The following is a 13,930-nucleotide window of genomic DNA, read 5'->3' as shown; positions in this document are numbered from 1 at the left end:
TAAGTGGAGCCGTACCTGTTCGTTTGTCCCATTATAAGGACACTAGCTTCTTAAATGGACAAATTGCGTCTAGCAATAATGAGATTGAGCAATAACAGGTCTGTGATGCCCTTAGATGTACTGGGCTACACGCTTGGGATTGTGAACTGAAACTGTTCACATGAACCTGGAATTCCCAGTAAGTGTGAGTCATTAACTCGCATTGATTACGTCCCTGCCCTTTGTACACACCGCCCGTCGCTACTACCGATTGAATTATTTAGTGAGGTCTCCGGACGTGATCACTGTGACGCCTTGCGTATTACGGTTGTTTCGCAAAAGTTGACCGAACTTGATTATTTAGAGGAAGTAAAAGTCGTAACAAGGTTTCCGTAGGTGAACCTGCGGAAGGATCATTATTGTATAATATCCTTATCGTTAATAAACATTTGTTATAATACAAATAAATACAATTTACCAAAATAAAAATATTTCAAAATGATTCCACGGAATCAAAAGTTAAAGTCAAAATAAAATGAAGATGGCTTTTATTTTATATGTGGGGCTTGGCAACCTCATAAAAAGACTTTAACATTATTAATGTTGTTGTGCGTATTTGTGGCAGTACTTACTACTACAATGGCGTTTCCTATAAAAACAAATTCTCGAAAATGGAAATCGAAGAAACTAAACAAAATTTGAAAGTAGAAGTCGAATTAAAATTAAAATAATTTTGAATGTGGTAATCGAAATAAGTGTGTGTGTATATGGACCATAATATCATATACACGCGTGGCGAATATGTATTGTTCATCTATGTTATGAGCATACGATGGCTAATGCAACAACCTAAAATATACAATGTTTGTACCTATCATCCATCAGGTTATTGTTTTATATAAATTTTGCAGTATGTGTCACCCAAAATAGCAAACCATAACCAGATTATTATGATACATAATGCTTCTATGAAACTAAGACATATCGCAACATTTATTTTTAGGTATAAAAATAAATTTATTGAAGGAATTGATATATGCCAGTAAAATGGTGTATTTTTAATTTCTTTCAATAAAAACAATATTGATATTATATAAAAATGAATTATAAAACTCTAAGCGGTGGATCACTCGGCTCATGGGTCGATGAAGAACGCAGCAAACTGTGCGTCATCGTGTGAACTGCAGGACACATGAACATCGACATTTTGAACGCATATCGCAGTCCATGCTGTTATGTACTTTAATAATTTTATAGTGCTGCTTGGACTACATATGGTTGAGGGTTGTAAGACTATGCTAATTAAGTTGTTTATAAATTTTTTATAAGCATATGGTATATTATTGGATTAAATAATGATTTTATTCATAATATTAAAAAAGAAATGAAAAACATTATCTCACATTTGAATGTGAAAAACGAAGAGAAATATTTTCTTTTTCAATCAAATAATACTGAGAAATGTCTAGCATAAAAAATTGAAATATTTTTCATCTAGAATTGTCTCTTATTAATGATTCGCAAAAAGAAAAATCTTGGTTTTGTTATTATTCTTCGTTGGTTCGTTAAATGGATAAAAAATAACTTTGCTTACAAGAACTATTGGAACTATTTATAACGAATTTAATTGATTGTTTTATCATTTATATATAAAGAATTTATGGCAAAATATAGTTATATATACAACCTCAACTCATATGGGACTACCCCCTGAATTTAAGCATATTAATTAGGGGAGGAAAAGAAACTAACAATGATTTTCTTAGTAGCGGCGAGCGAAAAGAAAACAGTTCAGCACTAAGTCACTTTGTCTATATGACAAATGTGAGATGCAGTGTATGGAGCGTCAATATTCTAGTATGAGAAATTAATGATTTAAGTCCTTCTTAAATGAGGCCATTTACCCATAGAGGGTGCCAGGCCCGTATAACGTTAATGATTACTAGATGATGTTTCCAAAGAGTCGTGTTGCTTGATAGTGCAGCACTAAGTGGGTGGTAAACTCCATCTAAAACTAAATATAACCATGAGACCGATAGTAAACAAGTACCGTGAGGGAAAGTTGAAAAGAACTCTGAATAGAGAGTTAAACAGTAAGTGAAACTGCTTAGAAGTTAAGCCCGATGAACCTGAATATCCGTTATGGAAAATTCATCATTAAAATTGTAATATTTAAATAATATTATTAAAAATAATGTGCATTTTTTCCATATAAGGACATTGTAATCTATTAGCATATCCCAAATTTATCATAAAATATAACTTATAGTTTATTCCAATTAAATTGCTTGCATTTTAACACAGAATAAATGTTATTAATTTGATAAAGTGCTGATAGATTTATATTATTACAGAGCGTTAATTTTTCGGAATTATATAATGGCATAATTATCATTGATTTTTGTGTTTATTATATGCTCTTGTATGATTAACAATGCGAAAGATTCAGGATACCTTCGGGACCCGTCTTGAAACACGGACCAAGGAGTCTAACATATGTGCAAGTTATTGGGATGTAAACCTAATAGCGTAAATAACTTGACTAATAATGGGATTAGTTTTTTAGCTATTTATAGCTAATTAACACAATCCCGGGGCGTTCTATATAGTTATGTATAATGTATATTTATATTATTTATGCCTCTAACTCGAACGTACATTGAGCATATATGCTGTGACCCGAAAGATGGTGAACTATACTTGGTATGGTGAACTTATACTTAATATTATATAAAATAATCTTATCTGGTAAAGCGAATGATTAGAGGCCTTAGGGTCGAAACGATCTTAACCTATTCTCAAACTTTAAATGGGTAAGAACCTTAACTTTCTTGATATGAAGTTCAAGGTTATGATATAATGTGCCCAGTGGGCCACTTTTGGTAAGCAGAACTGGCGCTGTGGGATGAACCAAACGTAATGTTACGGTGCCCAAATTAACAACTCGTGCAGATACCATGAAAGGCGTTGGTTGCTTAAAACAGCAGGACGGTGATCATGGAAGTCGAAATCCGCTAAGGAGTGTGTAACAACTCACCTGCCGAAGCAACTAGCCCTTAAAATGGATGGCGCTTAAGTTGTATACCTATACATTACCGCTAAAGTAGATGATTTATATTACTTGTGATATAAATTTTGAAACTTTAGTGAGTAGGAAGGTACAATGGTATGCGTAGAAGTGTTTGGCGTAAGCCTGCATGGAGCTGCCATTGGTACAGATCTTGGTGGTAGTAGCAAATAATCGAATGAGACCTTGGAGGACTGAAGTGGAGAAGGGTTTCGTGTGAACAGTGGTTGATCACGAGTTAGTCGGTCCTAAGTTCAAGGCGAAAGCCGAAAATTTTCAAGTAAAACAAAAATGCCTAACTATATAAACAAAGCGAATTTAATACACTTGAATAATTTTGAACGAAAGGGAATACGGTTCCAATTCCGTAACCTGTTGAGTATCCGTTTGTTATTAAATATGGGCCTCGTGCTCATCCTGGCAACAGGAACGATATCGGAAGAGTTTTCTTTTCTGTTTTATAGCCGTACTACCATGGAAGTCTTTCGCAGAGAGATATGGTAGATGGGCTAGAAGAGCATGACATATACTGTTGTGTCGATATTTTCTCCTCGGACCTTGAAAATTTATGGTGGGGACACGCAAACTTCTCAACAGGCCGTACCAATATCCGCAGCTGGTCTCCAAGGTGAAGAGTCTCTAGTCGATAGAATAATGTAGGTAAGGGAAGTCGGCAAATTAGATCCGTAACTTCGGGATAAGGATTGGCTCTGAAGATTGAGATAGTCTCGCTTGATTGGGAAACAATAACATGGTTTATGTGCTCGTTCTGGGTAAATAGAGTTTCTAGCATTTATGTTAGTTACTTGTTCCCCGGATAGTTTAGTTACGTAGCCAATTGTGGAACTTTCTTGCTAAAATTTTTAAGAATACTATTTGGGTTAAACCAATTAGTTCTTATCAATTATAACGATTATCAATTAACAATCAATTCAGAACTGGCACGGACTTGGGGAATCCGACTGTCTAATTAAAACAAAGCATTGTGATGGCCCTAGCGGGTGTTGACACAATGTGATTTCTGCCCAGTGCTCTGAATGTCAAAGTGAAGAAATTCAAGTAAGCGCGGGTCAACGGCGGGAGTAACTATGACTATAACTATAACTATGGGGATCAGGGGTATTTGCGAGCAGAGGGGGAGTATTTTTCTGTAATTCGTAAGTCATATCATATGATGTGCGGAAAGGGAATGGTACTCTGTAACTCACAAGTCTCTCCTTTACTCAAGTCGACTCAAAACCTCCTCGTGGTGGTCCCCGGTAATGCTAAACTTGTTTAGCAGCTAATTTGAGCGGCAAAACTTTTCCGATGGGTTGGTTCCCCAGAGGAAATTTATTCATATTGGTACTACAAACACAAATAACGAGCCTCGGATAACTTTACACAATCTGATGACGACCCGACCCCCCGTGGATATCTTCCCGGAGGACCAATATGAACCAAACGCAGCGGCTACTCTATCTAGGGTTCCCTGCACAGTATGTGGACGGTCCTTTAACAGCAAGAGAGGACTCGGTGTTCACATGCGATCTCGGCACCCAGACGAACTTGATGAAGAACGTCGACGTGTCGATATAAAGGCAAGGTGGAGTGAGGAAGAGAAGTGGATGATGGCGAGAAAGGAGGTTGAGCTCACAGCAAATGGACATAAACACATGAACAAGCAACTAGCGGTGTATTTTGCAAACCGCAGCGTCGAAGCCATCAAAAAGCTAAGACAGAGGGGCGATTATAAGGAGAAAATAGAGCAGATAAGAGGGCAATCTGCTCTCGTCCCGGAAGTTGCAAATCTAACCATAAGGCGCCGCCCTAGTAGAAGTGAGCAAAACCACCAAGTAACAACATCAGAAACAACTCCAATCACTCCCTTCGAACAGTAGAACAGGGAAATTTTGCGGAAACTGCGTGGGTATAGCCCCGTAGAATGCCATTCCAAATGGAGAGCCCAAGAGCTACAAACGATCATTGACAGGGCAGAGCTCGAGGGAAAGGAAATCACTCTCCAATGCTTATCGCTATATCTCTTGGGAATTTTTCCGGCACAGGGTGTACGAGACACGCTGACGAGGCCTCCTCGGAGACCTCGGAATAGGAGAGAAAGCAGAAGGCAGCAGTATGCTGTCGTCCAGCGTAACTGGGATAAGCATAAAGGAAGATGCATCAAGTCCTTGCTAAATGGAACTGATGAGTCGGTAATGCCAAGCCAAGAAGTAATGGTTCCCTACTGGAGAGAAGTAATGACTCAGCCTAGCCCAAGCTCTTGCAGTGGAGAAGTGATACAAATGGATCACTCGCTTGAGAGGATTTGGTCTGCTATTACGGAGCATGACCTTCGGGCGTCAAGAATCTCATTATCTTCATCTCCGGGGCCTGACGGGATAACTCCAAAATCTGCCAGGGAGGTGCCGTCAGGTATTATGTTGCGAATAATGAACCTAATTCTATGGTGCGGTAATCTACCACACTCTATCCGACTGGTCTTCATCCCGAAGACGGTGACGGCGAAGCGACCGCAAGACTTTCGTCCAATATCGGTGCCTTCAGTCCTGGTAAGACAGCTAAATGCAATATTGGCAACCCGGTTGAACTCATCAATCAATTGGGACCCGTGCCAGCGTGGCTTCTTACCTACCGACGGATGTGCCGATAATGCGACGATAGTTGACTTAGTCTTGAGGCATAGCCATAAGCACTTTAGATCTTGCTACATAGCAAATTTAGATGTACCATAAGCAAGGCATTCGATTCTTTATCGCATGCATCTATATATGACACCTTACGTGCTTATGGTGCGCCAAAGGGCTTCGTTGACTACGTACAGAATACGTACGAGGGTGGCGGTACCAGTCTCAATGGGGACGGTTGGAGTTCAGAGGAATTCGTCCCTGCCAGAGGAGTGAAGCAGGGTGACCCTTTGTCTCCTATTCTATTTAACTTGGTAATGGACAGGTTACTTAGAAACCTACCCAGCGAAATTGGTACCAAAGTCGGAAATGCCATTACTAACGCGGCCGCGTTTGCAGATGATTTGGTACTATTTGCTGAAACTCGAATGGGACTTCAAGTATTGTTGGACAAAACGCTGGATTTTCTATCTCTCGTCGGCCTCAAACTTAATGCCGACAAATGTTTTACCGTTGGCATTAAGGGCCAGCCGAAACAGAAGTGTACCGTGCTAGAGGCACAGAGCTTCTACGTAGGCTCAAGGGAGATTCCATCACTGAAGCGAACGGACGAGTGGAAGTACTTAGGCATCAACTTCACTGCAACCGGGAGGGTTCGATGCAATCCGGCCGAGGACATTGGTCCAAAGCTACAAAGATTGACAAAGGCCCCCTCAAACCACAACAGAGGATGTTCGCCCTTAGGACTGTCCTTATCCCACAGCTCTATCACAAGTTAGCCCTTGGGAGTGTGACGATAGGCGTCCTACGAAAAACTGACAAACTAATAAGATATTATGTGCGAAGATGGCTAAATCTTCCGCTGGATGTGCCGATAGCATTCATTCATGCACCCCCAAAAAGTGGAGGTCTCGGAATTCCATCACTAAGATGGGTAGCTCCAATGTTAAGGCTAAGACGATTGAGTAACATTAAATGGCCTCACCTCACGCAAAACGAGGTAGCCAGCTCTTTCCTCGAAGCCGAAAAACAACGGGCCCGAGATAGATTATTGGCAGAACAAAATGAATTGTTATCGCGTCCGGCAATAGAAAAATATTGGGCGAACAAATTGTACCTCTCAGTTGATGGTAGCGGACTCCGTGAATAGGGCCATTGGGGACCGCAACACGGGTGGGTTAATCAACCCACGCGTTTACTAACAGGAAAGGAATATATAGACGGTATTCGTCTGCGGATAAATGCCCTACCCACGAAGTCTCGTACTACAAGGGGAAGGCACGAATTGGAACGACAGTGTCGTGCAGGATGTGACGCTCCCGAAACAACAAACCACATAATGCAAAAATGTTACCGATCGCATGGGAGGCGCGTAGCTAGACACAACTGCGTAGTAAATCGAATCAAGCGGGGACTTGAGGAGAGAGGCTGCGTGGTCATTGTTGAACCAAGTCTGCAGTGCGAATCCGGCCTTAATAAACCGGACCTGGTGGCACTACGACAAGATCACATTGATGTGATCGACATACAAATTGTGACAGACGGACACTCTATGGATGATGCACACCAGCGCAAAATCAATAGATACGACAGACCGGACATACGAACTGAATTGCGTCGCAGATTCGAAGCCGCAGGTGACATTGAATTCCATTCTGCCACCCTGAACTGGAGGGGGATCTGGAGTGGTCAATCCGTTAAAAGATTGATAGCAAGGGTCTCCTCAGCAAATATGATAGTCATATCATTAGCGTCCAGGTTATGAGAGGCAGTCTCGGTTGTTTTAAACAGTTCATGTACCTGAGCGGGTTTTCCCGTGATTGGACTTAGCTAAAACGTTTGGTTCAAATCATTTGCTTGCTGTCTTGGCATAACATCAATAAAGGCATAAACATCGCAAAATAATGGTTATATACAAATGGCTATGAGGATGGTTTTAGTACGTAGGCGTTGCGGAACTTCGGTTCAGATAGAGCAATGAATCGTGCATGCTAGGAAAACTGACCACACGCAGTGTTGGCAGCCCTAGTATCTTTCGATAGATTTCCATACCTCCGCGATCAAAAAAAAAAAAAAAAATAGCCAAATGCCTCGTCATCTAATTAGTGACGCGCATGAATGGATTAACGAGATTTTTACTGTCCCTATCTATAGCTTCTAGTCCGGGACGCTTGTCTGGCGTATCCAGACACATACACCATGTTGATACATGCACCACTTGTGGGTGTTCAGGGTGTCGTGGTTGTAATCCCTTCAGTGTGGAACACGCCACGTAAAACAAGTTCGGAGAGATCTGAAAAGTCGTCGTTGTCCCTATCTACTATCTAGCGAAACCACAGCCAAGGGAACGGGCTTGGAATAATTAGCGGGGAAAGAAGACCCTTTTGAGCTTGACTCTATCTGGCAGTGTAAGGAGACATAAGAGGTGTAGAATAAGTGGGAGATATTAGACCTCGGTTTGGTATCGTCAATGAAATACCACTACTCTTATTGTTTCCTTACTTACTTGATTAAATGGAACGTGTATCATTTCCTAGCCATTATACGGATATATTTATTATATCTTATGGTATTGGGTTTTGATGCAAGCTTCTTGATCAAAGTATCACGAGTTTGTTATATAATCGCAAACAAATTCTTTAATAAAACGATGCATTTATGTATTTTTGATTTGAAAATTTGGTATAACTCCAATTACTCAGGTATGATCCAATTCAAGGACATTGACAGGTAGGGAGTTTGACTGGGGCGGTACATCTCTCAAATAATAACGGAGGTGTCCCAAGGCCAGCTCAGTGCGGACAGAAACCACACATAGAGCAAAAGGGCAAATGCTGACTTGATCTCGGTGTTCAGTACACACAGGGACAGCAAAAGCTCGGCCTATCGATCCTTTTGGTTTAAAGAGTTTTTAACAAGAGGTGTCAGAAAAGTTACCATAGGGATAACTGGCTTGTGGCGGCCAAGCGTTCATAGCGACGTCGCTTTTTGATCCTTCGATGTCGTCTCTTCCTATCATTGTGAAGCAAAATTTACCAAGCGTTGGATTGTTCACCCATGCAAGGGAACGTGAGCTGGGTTTAGACCGTCGTGAGACAGGTTAGTTTTACCCTACTAATGACAAATCGTTGTTGCGACAGCATTCCTGCGTAGTACGAGAGGAACCGCAGGTACGGACCAATGGCACAATACTTGTTTGAGCGAAAAGTGGTATGACGCTACGTCCGTTGGATTATGCCTGAACGCCTCTAAGGTCGTATCCGTGCTGGACTGCAATGATAAATAAGGGGCAATTTGCGATGTATGGCTTCTAAACCATTTAAAGTTTATATTTTTTTACAATGGATGTGATGTCAATGTTATTTGTAACATAGTACATTAGGAGGATCTTCGATCACCTGATGCCGCGCATGAATGGATTAACGACGGACGTGTTTTCGTTGCGCTCGTGTACAGATTGCGAATAACTAAGTTTTCCTTGTTTGGAAAGTAATTAAATCGGTGATTTAGTGCTCCGCGTAAGTCGAGCGAAAATTGTCGAGTGTTAAAAACAAGCGGTTTGGAAATTATTAACAATAAACTATTGGAAATTTTCCACTCCGCACGTGCTGCGAGGCGAGCTTACGAGTAAGTTTTTCGAGTAAGCTTTTTGAGCAGCTGTCAAAAAGCTTATTGGTGGCAGTCACTACTAGGGTTTGTGTCTAGGGACAGTTTTAGTGCTACCAGACTCTACCGATAGGTGGAGCTCTGGAGCATCCACCTTTTGTCACTGAGCAAACGAGCATACGGTTGCTGGCGTCGACGGTAGGAGGAGCCACCATCGGAGTTATGCCGATGGAGAGCGACAGCAGCGCGAGTGCCTTGAGCGGAAGTAGTGCCTCGAGGAAGTCCAGACGAGGCAGGCGCAGAAGCCATCTGGCCTCTAAGAGCTCGGCGCCGACGCAGGCGAAATTGGTTGCCCTGGCATCGAATGGAGTGCCAGAACCCGTTGGTGTACTGGAGGAGGCGTTTTCGTCGCTGGAGGACGCCCGGGCGGCTACGGCAAACGCTGCCATCGATGCTGCCCCCCCCCCACGCTGCTGCCACCGCTGCTGATCCTACTGCTGCCCCTGCTGCCGACCACACTGCTGCCTTCGCCGTTTCCACTGCTGCTAAAATTGTTGCCACCACTGCCACTGCCGCTACCGCTGCCGCCCGTGCTGGGCAAGCAGCTATGATGGCAGAGCTGTCGGCCACCCAGCGCATGGTGAGAACCAGCTTCCGCAGCCTAGGAGAAGTGGACACGGAAGAGCTCTCGTATGCTATCAGCCGCTACGATGAGCTGGTGTTGGCGTTAATGCTCCGGTGTGGAGAACTGGAGACGCGGCTCGCTATGCCGCCACCGCCGCCGCCGTCGTCGAATCCGTTGAAGATTACGGCCGCCAATGCTCCCCAGATGTCGCAGGTTGCACCCATCGCTGCCCCGCGGACCACCAAGGTTCGCGAGACGTGGTCAGCGGTGGTGAAGTGCGGCGACCCTGCGCTATCGGGGAAAGCTATAGCGGAAAAGGTGCGAACGATGGTTGCACCCTCCCTCGGAGTCAGAGTACATGAGGTACGTGAGCTCCGCCGAGGTGGTGGTGCGATCATTCGTACTCCTTCAGTTGGAGAGCTGCAGAAGGTGGTAGCATCAAAGAGGTTCGCTGAAGTTGGGCTAAATGTGGCACGAAATGCGGCCGAGAAGCCGAAGGTCGTCGTCTATGACGTCGACACAGCTATCGGCCCTGAGGAATTCATGCAGGAGCTCCATGGAAATAACTTCGACAGCGAAATGACTATGTCCCAGTTTAAGAAGTCCGTGCACCTGCTGACCAAGGCGTGGTCGGTAACTGACGGCGCCACAGTAAATGTGACGCTAGAGGTAGACGACCGGGCGATGGCGAAGCTTGATGTAGGTCGTGTCTACATCAAGTGGTTCTCATTCCGATGCCGAGCACAGGTCCGCACATACGCCTGCCACAGATGCGTGGGTTTCGACCACAAGGTCAGCGAATGCCGGCAGAAGGACAATGTTTGCCGCCAGTGCGGACGAGTGGGAATGGAGTGACCTCAACATCATTACTGTTGTGGCCGAACCAACTACCGCGCGCGCAGTTGAGAGCATAGCTCCTGTGCCGTCCTGGAACTTCTCCAATGCACGTTGGCGATTGTTCAAGGAGGAAATGGTGAGTAGAGCAGCCGAACTTCCGGAAAACTTCTCAGAGTCGCCGTTGGACCAGCAAGTGTCGACCCTGCGCAGTATAGTACATAATGTATGCGATATTGCGCTGGGAAGAAAGTCGATTCGATCGCCCAACAGGAGAGAACGTTGGTGGACTGCCGACCTCTGCGCTGCAAGGCGCGAAGTCCGGAGACTTCGTCGCCTACTCCAAGATGGAAGGCGTCGTGATGACGGTGCCGCTATAGAGCGTGTAGTGGTCGAGCTGAGGCGGGCCTCAGCCAACTACAAGAAGCTCATTGGGAGGGCGAAAATGGATGACTGGAAACGCTTCGTGGAGATCATGCCGACGACCCATGGGGGCGCGTCTACAAGATTTGCCGAGGCCGCAGAAAGTGCACGGAGATTGGGTGCCTCCGCGTGAATGGCGAGCTCATCACTGATTGGGGTGACTGTGCACGAGTGCTCCTCCGCAATTTCTTCCCAGTTGCGGAGTCCGAAGCACCGACTGCCATCGCGGAGGAAGTCCCACCGGCCCTCCAAGTATTCGAGGTTGATGCATGTGTTGCCCGGTTGAAGAGCAGGCGCTCTCCCGGCTTGGACGGCATCAATGGCACTATCTGCAAGGCAGTCTGGCGCGCCATACCCGAGCACCTAGCATCGTTGTTTTCCCGATGCATCCGATTAGGATACTTTCCCGCCGAGTGGAAGTGCCCACGAGTTGTCTCGCTGCTCAAAGGGCCACATAAGGACAAGTGTGAGCCTCCTCATATAGAGGAATATGCTTGCTGCCAGTCTTTGGTAAGGTGCTCGAGGCCATCATGGTGAATCGTGTGAGAGAAGTTCTTCCGGAAGGCTGCAGATGGCAGTTTGGATTTCGCCAAGGACGATGTGTGAGGATGCTTGGAGACACGTGAAGAGCAGTGTTGTGCCATCCGGCGCAATACGTGCTCGGCACATTCGTGGACTTCAAAGGAGCATTCGACAACGTCGAATGGAGTGCTGCACTCCGCCAACTAGCCGACTTGGGATGCCGGGAGATGGGCTTGTGGCAGAGCTTTTTCTCCGGCCGAAGAGCAGTGATCCGAAGCAGTTCCGGTACTGTGGAGTACCGGTAACTAGAGGCTGCCCGCAGGGGTCAATCAGTGGCCCATTTATCTGGGACATACTGATGGATGTACTGCTTCAGCGTCTCCAGCCGTATTGCCAGCTGAGTGCATACGCGGATGACTTGCTGCTTCTCGTCGAGGGAAATTCCCGAGCTATGCTAGAGGAAAAAGGAGCACAGCTGATGTCCATCGTAGAAGCGTGGGGAGCGGAAGTTGGCGTTGCCGTCTCGACCAGCAAGACGGTAATAATGCTGCTGAAAGGTGCCTTGAGACGTGCGCCTACGGTGAGGTTTGCTGGAGCGAACCTTCCGTATGTGCGTAGCTGTCGGTACCTTGGCATCACGGTCAGTGAAGGAATGAAATTCCTCACGCACATAGCTTCGCTTCGCCAGCGGATGACCGGAGTCGTTGGAGCATTGGCGCGTGTGCTTCGAGCCGACTGGGGCTTCAGTCCTCGAGCCAGGCGGACCATATATGACGGACTCATGGCACCTTGTGTGCTGTTTGGTGCCCCGGTATGGTATGACACCGCCGAACAAGTAGCCGCCCGGAGACGACTAGCCTCCTGAGGCTAGCCTCCTGGAGAGGTGGAGCTCCCCCGCTTGACTTGGCTGCTAAGTTTTTAGCGGTCAAATACAAGCTGAAGCGTGGATACCCGCTGGAGGAGAACGACTGGCTATATGAGGACACTACGTGTCTAAGCTGGAAGCAGAGGAAGACTCGCCTAGAAGAGTGCTTACTGCAGAGTTGGCAGAACAGATGGGATGATGACAGCGAACCAGGACGGGTGACGCATAAATTCATCCCATATGTCACTCTCGCCTATCGGGATCCAAGATTTGGATTCTCGATGAGGACGTCTTACCTGCTGACAGGTCACGGGTCGTTTAACGCATTTTTGCAAGGGAGAGCCCTCAGCGATACCACTGCTTGCGCTTGTGGAGATCCATATGAGGACTGGATGCACATATTGTGCGCTTGCCCCCTATATGCAGATTTGCGGAACCTCGATGGACTTGGAGTGCAGCGCCTTGGCGAAAACTGGACCTTCGATAGAATCCTGGAAGATCAACAGAGGACTCAACGGCTGGCAGTGTTTGCGGACGAAGTGTTCCGTAGGAGGAGGGTGTTTAGCCCAACAACTTCGCCGTGTGGTTAGCGGGCGAGAATACTTCCACAGTCCGCTATTGCTTGTCGTAAGAGGCGACTAATATAGCCATAGGTCCCTCTAACCCTGCTTGTCGGAGCAAAAGGAGGAGGCCCACCGAGCCTCTCTTTCGGTACCACGGGTTGTGCAGCTATCCAAGACTGCACATTGAGGTAGGCCCCCTGGTGGGAGTATCGTGGTGGCTGTGGTTGGTACCCATATCGCGGGTAGAGCCTTCGTGTTCGACGTTTGAGTTACGGTGCTGTTGCGCAAAACTCGGGTGCTGTGACCCAGAGATCAGTAGAGATTTTAGGTAGATCTCGCTCCTCAGCAAGGGGGAGTGCTTGCCCGGCAAGCAAGTACTCGAATTGCTACCGGGGTGGTCGCTATGTACATAGCTATAGCTTCTAGTCCGGGACGCTTGTCTGGCGTATCCAGACACATACACCATGTTGATACATGCACCACTTGTGGGTGTTCAGGGGTCGTGGTTGTAATCCCTTCAGTGTGGAACACGCCACGTAAAACAAGTTCGGAGAGATCTGAAAAGTCGTCGTGTCCCTATCTACTATCTAGCGAAACCACAGCCAAGGGAACGGGCTTGGAATAATTAGCGGGGAAAGAAGACCCTTTTGAGCTTGACTCTAATTCTGGCAGTGTAAGGAGACATAAGAGGTGTAGAATAAGTGGGAGATATTAGACCTCGGTTTGGTATCGTCAATGAAATACCACTACTCTTATTGTTTCCTTACTTACTTGATTAAATGGAACGTGTATCATTTCCTAGCCATTATACGGATTTATTAT

The 13,930-nt window shown here is 45.7% G+C and overlaps 1 non-coding gene and 1 pseudogene across 1 annotated transcript; both read left to right on the top strand.

The window, feature by feature from the left end:
* The first annotated feature begins 1,089 nt into the window (after positions 1-1,089).
* Positions 1,090-1,267, top strand: LOC117149754. The gene has a single exon (XR_004460496.1). It is a non-coding gene; the product is annotated as a 5.8S ribosomal RNA (ribosomal RNA).
* A 395-nt stretch (positions 1,268-1,662) lies between these two features.
* LOC117149755 lies at positions 1,663-9,181 on the top strand (annotated as a pseudogene).
* The last annotated feature ends 4,749 nt before the right edge of the window (positions 9,182-13,930 follow it).

Source organism: Drosophila mauritiana, unplaced genomic scaffold (assembly GCF_004382145.1).
Source record: "Drosophila mauritiana strain mau12 unplaced genomic scaffold, ASM438214v1 U_312, whole genome shotgun sequence".
Taxonomy (NCBI): Eukaryota; Metazoa; Arthropoda; class Insecta; order Diptera; family Drosophilidae; genus Drosophila; species Drosophila mauritiana.
This window is presented reverse-complemented; position numbering and strand designations above follow the sequence as displayed.